Source organism: Tamandua tetradactyla, chromosome 8, assembly GCF_023851605.1.
Source record: "Tamandua tetradactyla isolate mTamTet1 chromosome 8, mTamTet1.pri, whole genome shotgun sequence".
Taxonomy (NCBI): domain Eukaryota; kingdom Metazoa; phylum Chordata; class Mammalia; order Pilosa; family Myrmecophagidae; genus Tamandua; species Tamandua tetradactyla.
This window is the reverse complement of record NC_135334.1, coordinates 54,808,785-54,825,572: the sequence shown is the minus strand read 5'-3', so window position 1 is coordinate 54,825,572 and position 16,788 is coordinate 54,808,785. Positions and strand designations below refer to the sequence as shown.

Genomic DNA, 16,788 nt, shown 5'->3' with positions numbered 1-16,788 from the left:
ACTGTTGAAAAATACCAGGTGTCAAAACATGTGGATTGTATATAATCCTGCTGAGTTTTTCTATTATTATGTAATCCTTAGGCAAGAAGAAAGTAAAGGGAGAAAGGAGAGAAAAGGGAGTATAGCATTTTCTCTCCAGAGGATGAGGCAGCATGCTGCAGTAGAAAGAACATTCTACTGTGAGTTTTTGAAGATACTGCTTCTTTTTTTAAATTCCTTTGCCATTGCCTCTTGTTAGCCAGGTGACTGGGGATCCCTCAGACCTTTTGGATATTAGTTTCCTCACCTACAGCAAACAGTATTGTTGTTTCTCATTTCTCAGTTTATTGCTGATGGGAAACTTTATCATTCTTTTCAGTAAAAAAAAAAAAGTATAGAATATGGGTAATACAATTTCACATGAAGTGGGAATGATATTTTTGGCATAGTTGAGAAAAGATAATGGGAGTATCATAGAGGACATATGCCAAGCACAGCATTTTTTAGATGTTTTCCTTTCTATCTCCTATTAGAGTTCTTATTCATATATTACCTCTGGTTATGTATACATTGTGCTAGATGGTCTCATCTTCTGAATTGATTGAATGGGGGGTTTTGCTGTTCCTTGTCTAAGACAATTATACGATTCTTTTTTATGTTCCTTTGGCATTGCTCTTAATTTTTCTGTAGAATGTAGTTTTATATAACCAGAACTTGCATCTGATTATTCTTTTCTTCTACAGTCCAGTTCCATTTGAATTTTGTCACCAGAAGACTTAACTATATATTTAATGAGAAAATATTCTTGCTCTGCAGCTAGATTTTCTGAGTTATTTAAAGTAGTATCAATTGAATGCCTTTGGTGTGGCTTTGAATGCAATATTTTAAATAGTAACCATTGTTTTTCAATACCAAGTTGCCATGGTAACAAAGCACATTCACTTGATTTAAACAAACTAATTGTAACAGAGAAATTAGGATTTCAGGGATGATTTTTATTGCTGAATCATTATATAGAAATTCCTTTTTACTTTCTGGTGTATTAAAGTAGACAGAAATACTTGAAGTCTCTGAATTGTAATCCAGTTGCTTTGATCTCTGATAATGATCGTATGTATAGCCTTTATCTTGTGTCCCTGTGATTGTAAAAACCTTGTGAATAACCTTCATTGCTACCCAATTATTCAGTTTTTCAACTTTAGAGTCTTATGACCCCTAAAGACACCTAATGTTTATTAATGAAGGGTCTTAGGTCAACCCAGAACTAACTCACCCCAGGTCCAACATTACCTTGATAACCGAAACTAGATCTAACCAAAATGGGCTCATCTGACAAGTACAGTACATTAGACTTGAACCTATAAGTTACCTACACCTCATTACAATATTAAAATCATACCCACCATTATATGAAGGCTGACATTTTCTTACATATGTTCTATGACTAAGCATGTAATTGATCTGTGCATGCTTAATAATGAGGCCATCTCCAGTCATTGTGCTCATTATCCTAAAATCTGCCCACCTTTTAATGTTATAAAACTATCAGAATTGCTGCAGTTGTAGGAGACAGATTTTGGGAACCATAAACCATCTGATCTCCTTCTATGGGTCTAAGTAATACCCTTTTCTCTCTTTGAAACCTCGGTGTCTCAGGAACTGGTTATTTGAGCACATCTGCAAAAGAATCTATTGCCTTTGTCAGGTAACATTATCAGAAAAAGAAAATTTATATTTTGCATTTTTCTAGTTGGTATGGATGTACTCTGGGTCTGCCTCATTTTGAAGTAATTTATTTTTCCAAGATTAGTGTGCATATTTCTTTTCCCCAGCAAAATAAGACATCGAATTTTGACAGCCATTATTTTTTTTTGAATTCCTAAAAGGAAAGCTCTTCTTTCAATCTTTAAGTAATCTTGTAATTATATTCTAATTCTTTTTTGAAATAGCTTTAATAGCATTCCAATTATTTTGTTGTAGTGTCATTTCCTTGTGATAAACTGGGCTGCTCTTGAGGATAAGAATTTGCTTTATTCATACTGTGTGACAAATGGGCACTCAATAAATGTGGAGTGAGTGAATAAAGGAATAAATTATGATTTAATTGATAAAGTTCATTCTTCTCAAAATGTCAGTCTCCCTCTCAATTTCCAGTTCTTCACCAGCAGAGATTATTGAAATACAAGAGATAGAGCAAAACTTTCAGCAAAACTAATCACCTAATCCTTTACCATGGAACAAAAGAACTTCTTTATTATCGGTTTGTTTCTTTCATTTTTTAAAGAAAACTTCTATGCTTCTTTTGTTGTTTATTACCAGAATATGCAAGCAAAATTGTTGTTCTACTCTATTTATTTCTAGTGCATATATCTTTTCACTATACTAGATCTTTAGTTTTCCAAGACCCTAGCTTGATGTCTGACCTTTAGGGCATGATCAATGTCTTCTGGAAAAAGAATGATTTCTTATACTTTGTATATTTAATAGTATGCCCTAAATGTCGTGGGAGAAAATTAATTTTCAAAGTTAATTTTTTTACTGAATTGAAGAAGCTCTTCATGTATTAAAGGTATTAGTGGGTAATTGCTATAAATGATTTTCTGGTTAATTTCTTTTTATTTTTTTCCTAAATTTTAATTTTTATGTAAAAATTTATTTTTTTGCATGTGAAGTCTTCTAGGAAAAATCATTCATTTCCATTTTTGCTGATATTTCCAGGGATTGATTGAGATATTTATGTTAAAGTATTTAACCTATTTGGAAGTAATTTTGGTCAACTAAAGTAAATATTTAATTTATGCTTTTTCAATAGTTAAGTATCAAAAGCTTTAACCATTTAAACCAATTCTTCATATTGATTTAATATATTTCCTTTATCATATAATACATATTTGTAGGTGCTATATGGTTACCTATTTTTCCTTTGCTAATATATTTATGGTCATTTTTTTAGCCAGTACCACAGCTTTTGAACTATTTGCACTTTATAGGAGGCGGCACTGGTAGTCAAACAGCTCATGCTTCAGAGTAATTTAGCTTGAGTTCAAATCCCAACTCATCTACTTAATAACTTTTTGTTCATAAACAGATTATTTAAACTCATGACTTCTCAGCTTATTTATAATGCTTGTTTTGCTTTATAACACATTTCAATAAGACCAGTTCTTTTTTTAATGCAATTTTACTGAGATATATGCACACACCATATAATCCATCAGAATTATACAATCAATGACTCCCAATATCATCACATATTTATGCATTCATCCCCACAATCAATTTTATAACATTTTCATTACTCATTTGTTATTGTTGATGAAAGAATATTAAGAAGATTTTGTTTTTGTTGGTGGAAATATTAAGATATTACTGTTGACGCTAGTCCATAGTTTGCAATAAGTACATTTTTCCCCATACACCACTCTCTTATAATAGTGTCGTACATTTGTTCTAGTTCATGAAATGACTTTGTTATATTTGTACTGTTAATCATAGTCATTTTCCACTGTAAAATTCACTGTATTTTACTCTCCTTGTTTTAATCTCTAGCTTTCCTTCTGGTGACATACATGACTCTAAACTTCCCCTTTCACCACACTACACACAATACAGCAGTGTTAGTTATATTCATAATAATGTGCTACCACTACCTTTATCCATTCCCCAATGTTGAAGTTCAACCTAGTTTAACATTCTGCACATATTAAGCAACCTCTCCCCATCTGCTAGCCTTATTCTATCTCCTGCTAAACTATATTCTAAATGCCAGTCCTATCTTATTATTCATTTTCAATTTTTCTTCTTTTCTTCCGAGTGAAAGTAATATTTTTTATTTTAGTTAAAATTAGATTAAGCCTATAATTTGAGGAAGAATGATCAATTTTTCCACGTTCAGCCTCATTTAAAAACAGCATGTCTCTAAACTCTTCTATTTAAAAAAAAAAACAAAACTTTTTTTTAATAGTCACCAATTCTTGTTTCTCATTGAAATTACACTATTTTTTTCCTCACAGTGACCTTATTTTAAATATGGAAAAGGTATTAGCTGATGTCAAATGAATGTCTTTGATAAGGTCAGGAATTGTTCTCCAGAGATAAATATACAAAGGTCAACTTCCCTAAAGAAAGCAAATGAAATGTGTAATGAATGTGATTAAGGGTTTCTTTAAAAAGGATTATTTGAAAACTGTTATCCTCTGTTTTTGCTCTGTGGAAAAAAAAGTACAGCAAATCTAGGAATATTTACTTATGTAAGTTAATTTCCAGACCTAAGGGAATATATAAATTCCCATTTCTATTGTTTTTGGAATTTGGCCCGGGCTTATCTCACTCAAAATCTGTTGTCTTTTCTACTACGCTATGCTGCCAACTTTGAAGGTCTAGGTGGTTGAGTACTATATTTCAACCAGGAAAGACACAATATTACAAGCCAGCACAGAGCAGTTCTTTATTCCAGTATCAACAAAGGATTTTCACTGTCATTGTGAAAGTGGAAAGTCAGGGTACTATGCTGCAAATGGAAAGGACTGGAGAAAGAAAGGAAGGCACATCTCTTTGATTATTCCTGAAGGACATGTCAAGTCTTAAAACATGCTTTCCTAATGGCTCCAATTGGAGGAAAGGTTTCCACCTGGTATTAAGAGTAGAACCATCTAGATATAATAAATTTTCTATATGAATCCTTTTGCCTTTCCTTTCCTTTCTAATTATGCTGGGAGCTGCCCTGCCCCCTCCCCACATTTTACTAGTTTCTCAATACAGTATCAATTGAAGATGTAAGATAACCTATTTTTAAATTATTCATCGCAGTAGACCATTTTAGCTCTTCTTCATTTATGATTCCATCTATTCTTACACTCTGGCAAGGACAGAACTCTGTGTTTCCTAGCATTCACCATCCATTATTTAAATGACATCTAGTTTTCTTAAAATACCATTTCATAGAAGAGTTTAGAGGGTCCCCAAATTATTCCTGTTTGTTTATGAAATCTAACCCTCCTTCTTTGTTAAAGTTCAAAAATCATAACTGCAGTAACATTTTCACTAGAAACCTTTCCTATACCTCCTTTACTCAATTGCCTTCTTTTTTTTTCCATTTTAATCAATTGCCTTTTGATCAACAAAAGACAAGAACCTCTCTTCGGTATTAATATACTTAATATCTTAGATGTGTCCATCTGTATGACCCTAAGCACCTTATCTACATCAGTATTATACACCATGCTATAATTTTGCTTTAAAATTTTCAATTTACTTAGAGAACTATATTCATTTACCTTCCTTTATAAATGAGTTATTTAGCAAATGCATCATGGAAATGAATACTTAATAATGTTCCTTACAATAATGATAATGACACAAAATCCTTGTCTTCTTTTATTTCTTTGAAATTACTTAGTCCATTACCACTAGTTTGACTTGGCAAAGTGACACAAACCTCTTTGACCATGCAGTACATTAAAGTTATTATATTCTTGTCATTGCTTAAGAAATTATGTAACCAACAAAATTCCTCTTTATCCTTATTTTTCTTCACAGTTTATGGTAAAATCAAGCAGGAAATATTAGATAAAAGAGAATGGAAACTTTTCTTAGGAACAGAATGATTCTTAATAAAAACTCATAAAAACAAACTATATAACAACTCTACTTCCAGGTCCAGAGATTGCACAATTTGTTTATATTTAAACCTGAAAATGTAACTTTTTTTTATTGGATTGAAAGCAAAAGTTCTGTTTTTTCCTCTGCCTTTGGGATTGTAAAATGGCTGGAATTGAATAAAATCTGATGAGTAATAAATTCTAGTCATTCAATAAGGATTTCCTAAATTTTCTGTGGCATTATGAGTGAGCTGTCATGTGCAAGAAAAAATGACAGCATAGATTTCATGTTCATAAACTGAGAAACCATGGGGGAAACAATTTATCCTAGCTCCTGAGAACAGATGGGTATTTAAATGGTAATGCTCACATCATGTGTTTCTTGGTCCCCTGATACAAACATTTCCTTGATATCTGAAGCTATGAAATAGGCAATCTAAACTCAGCTCATATTTATTAAATGGTTTATTATATTATAATAGCAAATAAGCTGTGTTAAGTTCCATAAAATTACCTAATAAATTGACTTCTGGGATAGCCCTACAGGCTCACAAGATGCTAGAATTATAGCACCGCATTATTCAAATAATATATACTTTAAGATATAAGGATGCTTAAGGATTAGCTAAGCCTACTTATAATTAATTTAAGAGTCATCCCCAGAGAACCTCTTTTGTTGCTCAGATATGGCCTCTCTCTCTAAGTCAACTCGGCCAGTGAACTCACTGCTCTCCTCCCCTATGTGGGACATGACTCCCAGGGGTGCAAACCTCCCTGGCAACATGGGGCAGAAAGCCTTCTTGATCAAAAGGGGGAAGAGAGAAATGAGACAAAATAAAGTCTCAGTGGCTGAGAGATTTCAAACAGAGCCTAGAGTTTATCCTGGAGGTTATTCTTATGCATTATATAGATATCCCTTTTTAGGTCATGGTGTATTGGAATAGCTGGATGGAAGTACCTGAAGCTGTTGAGTTGTGTTCCAGTAGCCTTGATTTTTGAAGACGACTGTTTAACTATAATGCTTTTACAACATGATTGTGTGACTGTGAAAACCTTGTGTCTGATGCTCCTTTTATCCAGGGTATAGACAGATGAGTAAAAAGATATGAATAAAAATAAAGAGGTAATATAGGGGATAAGGAGTAAAATAGATGGGGTAGATTGAAACATTAGTGGTCAATGAGAGAGAGGGGTAAGGGGTATAGGATGCATGAATTTTTTCTTTTTGCTTTTTATTTCTTTTTCTGGAGTGATGCAAATGGTCTAAAATGATCATGGTGATGAATACACAACTATATGATGATATTGTGAGCCACTGATTGTACACCATGTATGGACTGTATATGTGTGTGAAGATTTCTCAATAAAAGTATTTTTTAAAAAAAGATATAAGGGTGCCTGCTTCGGGGACACATTTATTAAAAATTGGAATGATACAAAGACTAGCATGGTCCCTGTGCAAGGATAAAACGCAAATTTGTAAAGCCTTCCATATTTTGTATGGTAAAGTTTCAGATGGTGGTGATGGAAAGTAGCACAGCACTGTGAACATAATTAATAACACTGAAATACATATCTGAATGTGATTAAAGGGGGACATGTTTGCATATATAGTAACAGAACAAAAAATTTTAAAAGACCCATAGAAACTGCACTACACAATGAATCCTAAATTAAATCATGGACTCCTAGGTAATAGATAATTATAAAACTGTGCTTTCATTAGTTCGTAACAAACGTTCCACATCAGTGCAAGTTGTTAATGATAGGATGGTTTTTGGAACCCTGTATTTTATGCATGATTGTACTGTAAAACAACAACTTCTCTAATAAAGGGAAAAAAGTGAAAAATAATGATGAAATGGGTTAATCCCCATTCTGACCCAGATCCACCTAATTGTATACACAGGAAAGTGCATCTGTATTTGCTATAGGAAGCCTCTTGGCACTATTCAGAAGAGTCATCACGCTTCACTCATGAATTTACTATTTCAAATGATGCATGACATCTTCTTCCTTCCCTTCAAAATTCCAACACACCTATCAATCTCAGTGATAAACTCACGATCGCACAGAGAAAATAGAAGGAATCAGAGGAGAAATCCCATGCAATGTCAAATCTACCAACCAATCTTTACCCATTCTTTGTAACATCCTCCCTGCCTTCCCCTTATAAAGCACGAACTGTCGCTAGTCAACTCCTCCACTTGAACATTGGGACTTAGTCCTGCTGGAATCCATTAGAAAGCACTTGTAGACTTTGCTCCTGTAATTATATTCTCAATCTCTCCAGCAATATTACTTTTTTCCTTTCAACTTCATTCCTATGATTCATATCATTCCCAGAAGCATATAAGCTCATATTTACATATATATTATATATTACATTATGTTAACATGTCATGTTATGTCATATCATATCATTTATCTTTTCCTTCTATTTGCCTTACCCTTATATACCCCTTCAGTCACTGATCCATTTCTTTGTTTGATTTTACCTCCCTCCTTAGAATTTCTTCAATTTGTCTAGCACTGTTCTGGAAAATGTTTAATAGTCAGCTCTCAAGGAAAAAGAAAAAAATAAACACAAAACAACAAAAACCCTAATTTGTGGTGTTTGTCACTTTCTCTAGAGTCAACACTCCCACAGTGTTTGATTTTAACTATCAATGTGACTTCACTGAAGGCAGAGTTGGGAAGAGAAGCAACCTCTCTCAAACTTATAGAAGCTGGCCCCAGTATATGACTGGATTTGTCTACACTTATCATCTCCACTTCCTCTCCATTATTATCTCTTGCACCTACTTCAATCTGGTGTTTTTTCCCAATAATTCATAAAACCACACCTATAAGGTCGCAATTCAGGCCTTATTTTACTCCACTTCTCAATGGCACTTTATATAACTGATCAATTCCTCTTTTGTGAAGCATTGTCCTCCAGTGTCCGGGACTCCAAACTCTCCTACTCCTCCTCTTACCGCTGTGTCCACTCCTTACTCACCTTTGTTGTACTCCACATATGGTGGAATGTCCCTGAGCTCAGTCCTTTGTTAAATCCCTTCTCTATCTATTCTTGATGGGATAGTGCCACATCTTAGGGGCATTTTTTGAAAATTGTGGAGGCAATTTGGTTCTCAAAATAAATATTAGGTATTATGAAAAGGACTATTAGGTGTTATGAAACTCATAGGATGGGAGTGACACTAGACATTCTGTAATGTTGTGGAGAATATTGTTCACGGAGCAATTTTTTTGCTTCCTGCGGGTTTTTAAAATGTCTCGCTCATGTAAATGAAAAACTCATTTATTATGATAATAAATGCAAATATTTTTGCACGGTTTTAATAATGCACTGATATTTCCAAGATTGTAACCCTTGTGTAAGTTGAAGGAATATTGTTCTCTACTATGCTCTGAATTCACCCAAAATCATCATTTGGAAAATCATTTCATAGGGAAAACAGTGACATTCCAATTGTATTTGGAAACTACATTTTGAACTGTCTTATTTGTGATCATTCTGTATGACAAGCATCTACCTAATTCATTATGACTTCTAGTGTAATAGTGCCTGAGAATTTAAATATTGAATACAAATGGTGTACTATAAATTACTTTAATAGCTCCTTTATACTAAGGTTAGGGCATGATATTGATTTTTAAAAATTATGTGTGTATATAATATCTAAAAATTTTATTTAAAGAATGTAAAGTGGCCATGTACAATGTTATAAAACAGGGTGTTGGCTCTGATCAGCTGAGAATTACTGCCTAGGTAATCCCATTCAACTTCAGAGCTTTAAATTCATCAATCAAATCCACTAATGATTCCCAAATTTAAATGTCTAGTCAAACCTTTGACTTCTGGACTCATATATAAACGCTATTTAATCTTACTTCTTGGAGGTCTAAGAAGCATCTCAAGTTTAATATATACAAAACTGAACTTTGAATGCCCAATCTTGACCCAACAACATGCCAAGTGTTCCTATTCTCAATAAGTGGCTGCACTGTCTACTTAAACACTCCAGCTCAAAACCTTGGAGTCATCCTTAATTCCTAATTTCTTTTATTCCCACCACCAGTTCATCAACAAAACCTGTAAGTAATTCCTTCAAAATCCAAACACTTCTCTTAACCTAATCAGTATCACCCCAAGCCAGGCTGGCATTTTCTCTTGTCTGGAGTTCAGCAAGAGCTGCTTAACTCATCACCCAATTTCCTTAATTGTTTACATCCATTTTATATCTTCGTAGTAGCTAGAGTCATCATCCTTTTAACATGCGAATCAGATCATGTCAAAAATCCTACATTGATTTCCAATCATACCTATAATAAAATTAAAATCCTACCTGATTTGGTTCATCAATATTTCTCCATCCTTATCAATTCTAACTTCCCCACTTATTTCTAGCAACCTTGAACTTCTTACTTATCTTTGGACACAAACATTTGATTGTTGGAGGAATTTTGCACTTCCTCACCTGTCAGGTATGCCATTTCTCCATCTGTTACTCCTCTCTATTCCGGCTCTGTTCAGAGAGGCTTTTCTAACCTACTATTACTTGTCCAGGTCCAACCAGAAATGGGAACAACCCTACCTAATTTAAACAGAAGGAATTTAATATAGGGAACTGGGAACACGGGTAGTGGAGGAACTGAAAGCCAAATAGAGGTTGGTGAAGGAAAACAGAGGGTAGAAGAAAACTACTATCCTTTAAAGGGGCCAGAGGGAAATATGGTATAGGTGAGGTTACCAGAACCCATAAACCAGGGCCATATAGTAGGAGATAGAACAATCACTTGAAGCATCTCGAAGACTATGATATATTTACTCACTCCATGCCTACCCCCTTCCCCCCCAAAAAAGCTTAACCTATTTCTGCAATGCTTAGAATTCCTACTTGTTCTCCCTTTCCCCTAAACTCATTCTTTTTTTTATCAGCCTACCCTGCCAATCACTAGGCAGTACATATTAAGAGAAATTAATGATCATTTGGATGTAGATTTCAAAACCATGCTTTTCATCTCAGTCAGATTAAAATCCAAATCCTTTCTATTGCCTCTGGTACCTAATCCCTTTTTCATATCTCTCTGATCTCATTTCCTACTGATTTCCCCCACCCACTTCATTCCAGCCTCACTGACCTCTGTGTTGTTCCTTGAATACTCAAACTTATTTGTACTTGCTGTTTTTTCAGCCTAAAATTCTTCTTCCTGAAACTCACATGGTTCCCTCATTTACTTTAGCTTCTGCTCAGAAAATCCAGAACTAAATACCCTATATAAAATAGGGCCAGCACTGTCCATCATTCTTACTCCCTTGACTTCATTTTTTTCTTAGAACTTATCACTATCTGACATATTATTTGCTTTTCTGTTTGTTGGAAGGCTCTAGTATCTAGAATGCAGTCTCTATGAAAGCAGGAACCTTGACCAATACTATATTTCCAGAGACTACTACAGTATCTGGAACATAGCAGGTATTTATTAAATCTTTGATTAATAGGCAAAATAAATATTCTAAATGTAAGTTTCCATAAATGCCTAATCATTGCAATTCCCTACTTACAGCAACAAGAACAAAAACAGTACTTCTTGCTATTCCATTGTAGATTTAGCACTTAATAATAAAGATTTAGTATGGCTCTAGACTAAAGTTTACAATGTGTGAATATAAATTATGTGAAATTTATGAGATTTAATATAGCCAAATATGACGTGCTATATGATACAAACAGTGAGCCCTTTGCTGCATATTTGTTGCCAATTCATTAATTACTGAATTGAACAAGGGCAAAAAGTTTAGATTAATTACATGTAGATATTATGTGTATAACACTTTTGTAGGAAAACTCAAACCACCTCTTTGAAGTAACCTGCTCTCCAGACCATTAAAATAACAAAAAATAAACATTATCTCAGACCATTATTCAATGGTAATCATACCTAATGAAGAAATAACCAAAAATTTTTAGACGACTACAATCATAATCAAGCCAACAGATAATCAGCGACCACATGTTTGAAATTGCAGAGCAGGAGTTATTATAGAAGAGTAACAAAATAACACGTCAACTGAAAGAGACATCTGATTGTGTAATACTCTCCGCCCCCTTGTACCACAGTAATTTCAAGGACAAACGTGAATTGCGTTTAAGAGTCTTCTGAGACTTCCGGAGAAGATGGCGGATTAGTAAGACGTGCGGGTCTTAGCTCCTCCTCCAGAACAGCTACTACGGAAGTAGAAACGGTACAGAACAGCTCCCGGAGCCACGACAAAGACCAAGAAGACAGCGTACCCCATTCTGGAACAGCTGACTGGCTGGGAGAACCCGTTGCGGTGAGATCACCGAGGGGCGCGAGATTCCCCGGGCCGGGGCAGCAGGTGGCCGGAGTCCCTCCCTCCCTCCTTCCCGGGCCGGCTGGGAGAATTGGACAGGCGATCCCCTCAAGCCGCGGTGGCTGGCGGCCCCCCCCCCCCAACGCGCGGACCCCTGGACCAGCTGGGAGAATTGGATCGGAGATGCCCCAAGCTGCAGAGACCGGCGACCAGGGTTCTTTCCAAACACGTGGCTTCCCGGTCCGGCTGTGAACGGTGGATAGGCACTCCCACAAGCTGCGGCGGCTGGCGCCCCCCCCACCACGCTTGGCACCCCGGGCCGGCTGGGAAATTTGGACAGGTGCTCCCTCAAGCCGTGGAGGCCGGCGACCCTCCCCACGCGCAGATTCCCGGGCAGGCTGGGAGATTCGGATTGGCACTCCCCCAAGCTGCTTCAGCTGGCGACTCTCCCCTACAGCAAGAGTTTTCCAATGTTAAAGGAGCCACAGCATCTTTTACTGGTGGGACCCGCAGAGAGACGAGCGCCACGAGCGCCACCTACTGGGCAGGATAAGAAAAACAGAGCCCAGAGATTTCACAGAAAAATCTTTCAACTTGCTGGGTCCCACACCCAGGGAAATCTGATTAAATGCCCAGACGCCAGCAGAAGATAATGGATCACGCTCAGAAAATTGAAGATATGGCCCAGTCAAAGGAACAAACCAATAGTTCAAATGAGATACAGGAGCTGAGACAACTAATTCTGAATGTACGAACAGAAATGGAAAACCTCTTCAAAAACCAAATCAATAAATTGAGGGAGGACATGAAGAAGACATGGGCTGAACAAAAAGAAGAAATAGAAAGTCTGAAAAAACAAATCACAGAACTTATGGGATTGAAGGACAAAGTAGAAAAGATGGAAAAAACAATGGATACCTACAATGGTAGATTTAAAGAGACAGAGGCTAGAATTAGTGAACTGGAGGATGGAACATCTGAATTCCAAAAAGAAACAGAAACTATCGGGAAAAGAATGGAAAAATTTAAGCAGGGGATCAGGGAACTGAATGATAATATGAAGCGCACAAATATACGTGTTGTGGGTGTCCCAGAAGGAGAAGAGAAGGGAAAAGGAGGAGAAAAACTAATGGAAGAAATTATCACTGAAAATTTCCCAACTCTTATGAAAGACCTAAATTTACAGACCCAAGAAGTGCAGCGCACCCCTAAGAGAATTGACCCAAATAGGCGTTCTCCAAGACACTTACTAGTTAGAATGTCAGAGGTCAAAGAGAAAGAGAGGATCTTGAAAGCAGCAAGAGAAAAACAATCCATCACATACAAGGGAAACCCAAAAGACTATGTGTAGATTTCTCAGCAGAAACCATGGAAGTTAGAAGACAGTGGGATGATATATTTAAATTACTAAAAGAGAAAAACTGCCAACCAAGACTTCTATATCCAGCAAAATTGTCCTTCAAAAATGAGGGAGAAATTAAAACACTTTCAGACAGAAAGCCACTGAGAGAATTTGTGACCAAGAGACCAGCTCTGCAAGAAATACTAAAGGGAGCACTAGAGTCAGATACGAAAAGACAGAAGAGAGAGGTATGGAGAAGAGTGTAGAAAGAAGGAAAATCAGATATGATATATATAATACAAAAGGCAAAATAGTAGAGGAAAACATTATCCAAACAGTAATAACACTAAATGTTAATGGACTGAATTCCCCAATCAAAAGGCACAGACTGGCAGAATGGATTAAAAAACAGGATCCTTCTATATGCTGTCTACAGGAAACACATCTTAGACCCAAAGATAAACATAGGTTGAAAGTGAAAGGTTGGGAAAAGATATTTCATGCAAATAACAACCAGAAAAGAGCAGGAGTAGCTATACTAATATCCAACAAATTAGACTTCAAATGTAAAACAGTTAAAAGAGACAAAGAAGGACACTATCTACTAATAAAAGGAACAATTAAACAAGAAGACATAACAATCATAAATATTTATGCACCGAACCAGAATGCCCCAAAATACGTGAGGAATACACTGCAAACACTGAAAAGGGAAATAGACACATATACCATAATAGTTGGAAACTACAATTCACCACACTCATCAATGGACAGAACATTTAGACAGAGGATCAATAAAGAAACAGAGAACTTGAATATTACTATAAATGAGCTAGACTTAACAGACATTTATAGGACATTACATCCCACAACAGCAGGATACAACTTTTTCTCAAGTGCTCATGGATCATTCTCAAAGATAGAACATATGCTGGGTCACAAAGCAAGTCTTAACAAATTTAAAAAGATTGAAATCATACACAACACTTTCTCGGATCATAAAGGAATGAAGTTGGAAATCAATAATAGGTGGAGTGCCAGAAAATTCACAAATACGTGGAGGCTCAACAAAACACTCTTAAACAACGAGTGGGTCAAGGAAGAAATTGCAAGAGAAAGCAGTAAATATCTTGAGGCAAATGAAAACTTCCTTAAAATAATAGAGGGAATATATGAAAAACCCACAGCTAATATCATCCTCAATGGGGAAAACATTGAAAACTTTCCCCCTAAGATCAGGAACAAGACAAGGATGTCCATTATCACCACTATTATTCAACATCGTGTTGGAGGTTCTAGCCAGAGCAATTAGACAAGAAAAAGAAATACAAGGCATCAAAACTGGAAAGGAAGAAGTAAAACTATCACTGTTTGCAGACGATATGATATTATACGTCGAAAACCTGGAAAAATCCACAACAAAACTACTAGAGCTAATAAATGAGTACAGCAAAGTAGCAGGTTACAAGATCAACATTCAAAAATCTGCAGCATTTCTATACACTAGTAATGAACAAGCTGAGGGGGAAATCAAGAAACAAATCCCATTTACAATTGCAACTAAAAGAATAAAATACCTAGTAATAAATTTAACTAAAGAGACAAAAAACCTATACAAAGAAAACTACAAAAAACTGTTAAAAGAAATCACAGAAGACCTAAATAGATGGAAGGGCATACCGTGTTCATGGATTGGAAGAATAAATATAGTTAAGATATCAATCCTAAAGATCTAAACATTAGGTCTAAGACCATAAAACAGTTAGAGGAAAATGTTGGGAGATATCTTATGAAACTTACAATTGGAGGCGGTTTTATGGACCTTAAACCTAAAGCAAGGACACTGAAGAAAGAAAGAAAGAAATGGGAGCTCCTCAAAATTAAACACTTTTGTGCATCAAAGAACTTCATCAAGAAAGTAGAAAGACAGCCTACACAATGGGAGACAATATTTGGAAACAACATAACAGATAAAGGTCTAGTATCCAGAATTTATAAAGAGATTGTCCAACTCAACAACAAAAAGACAGCCAACCCAATTACAAAATGGGAAAAAGACTTGAACAGACACCTCTCAGAAGAGGAAATACAAATGGCCAAAAGGCACATGAAGAGATGCTCAATGTCCCTGGCCATTAGAGAAATGCAAATCAAAACCACAATGAGATATCATCTCACACCCACCAGAATGGCCATTATCAACAAAACAGAAAATGACAAGTGCTGGAGAGGATGCGGAGAAAGAGGCACACTTATCCACTGTTGGTGGGAATGTCAAATGGTGCAACCACTGTGGAAGGCAGTTTGGTGGTTCCTCAAAAAACTGAATATAGAATTGCCATACGACCCAGCAATACCATTGCTAGGTATCTACTCAAAAGACTTAAGGGCAAAGACACAAACGGACATTTGCACACCAATGTTTATAGCAGCATTATTTACATTTGCAAAGAGATGGAAAGAGCCAAAATGTCCATCAACAGACGAGTGGCTAAACAAACTGTGGTATATACATACGATGGAATATTATGCAGCTTTAAGACAGAATAAACTTATGAAGCATGTAATAACATGGATGAACCTAGAGAACATTATGCTGAGTGAGTCTAGCCAAAAACTAAAGGACAAATACTGCATGGTCCCACTGATGTGAACCGACATTCGAGAATAAACTTGGAATATGTCATTGGTAACAGAGACCAGCAGGAGTTAGAAACAGGGTAAGATAATGGGTAATTGGAGCTGAAGGGATACAGACTGTGCAATAGGACTAGATACAAAAACTCAAAAATGAACAGCACAATAATACCTAATTGTAATGTAATTATGTTAAAACACTGAATGAAACTGCATCTGAGCTATAGTTTTTGTTTGTTTGTTTGTGTCTTTTTTTATTATTATTTTTATTTTTTTCTCTATATTAACATTCTATATCTTTTTCTGTTGTTTTGCTAGTTCTTTTCCTAAATCGATGCAAATGTACTAAGAAATGATGATCATGCATCTATGTGATGATGTTAAGAATTACTGATTGCATATGTAGAATGGAATGATTTCTAAATGTTGTGTTAATTTCTTTTTTCTTTAATTAATAAAAAAACAAAAAAAACCATATTATGCATCTCAAGAAAAAAATAAATCAAAATCACATCTTAAAAAAAAGAGTCTTCTGAACTTAAACAGCCTTCTAGATACATCTAGAACCTGGGGAAAATAAAAGTCAAGGCAACATATATGAAACTTTATTGCCTCCCTACAGCTGGGTGGAGTTGATTATTTTGGAAAGATCATCCATGAGGCAGACTTAAACCTGTCCTTTAGATCTTCTATGCTGTCCATATAGAACATACTTTAGGGAAGAAAATGTCACTCCAAAATATCTCATGTTGGATTAGAAAAGAAATCTCTGATATTCAACCTCTTAAACATCTCTTTATTTCCTAAACCTACTGCTTTTAATACTGAGCAGTAATCAATTCTTTCAGAATAAAAACCAGTAATCCTTTACCTCAGGAGTAAAGTTC

At 35.5% G+C, this 16,788-nt stretch overlaps 1 protein-coding gene and 1 non-coding gene across 6 annotated transcripts in view; one reads left to right on the top strand and one right to left on the bottom strand.

Moving 5' to 3' along the window:
• The window catches only part of NOX4 (NADPH oxidase 4), a 171,569-nt gene that overhangs the window by 40,693 nt on the left and 114,088 nt on the right, over nt 1–16,788 (bottom strand). The window lies entirely within an intron of this gene.
• LOC143645384 (U6 spliceosomal RNA) lies at nt 6,974–7,078 on the top strand. The gene has a single exon (XR_013157101.1). It is a non-coding gene; the product is annotated as a U6 spliceosomal RNA (small nuclear RNA).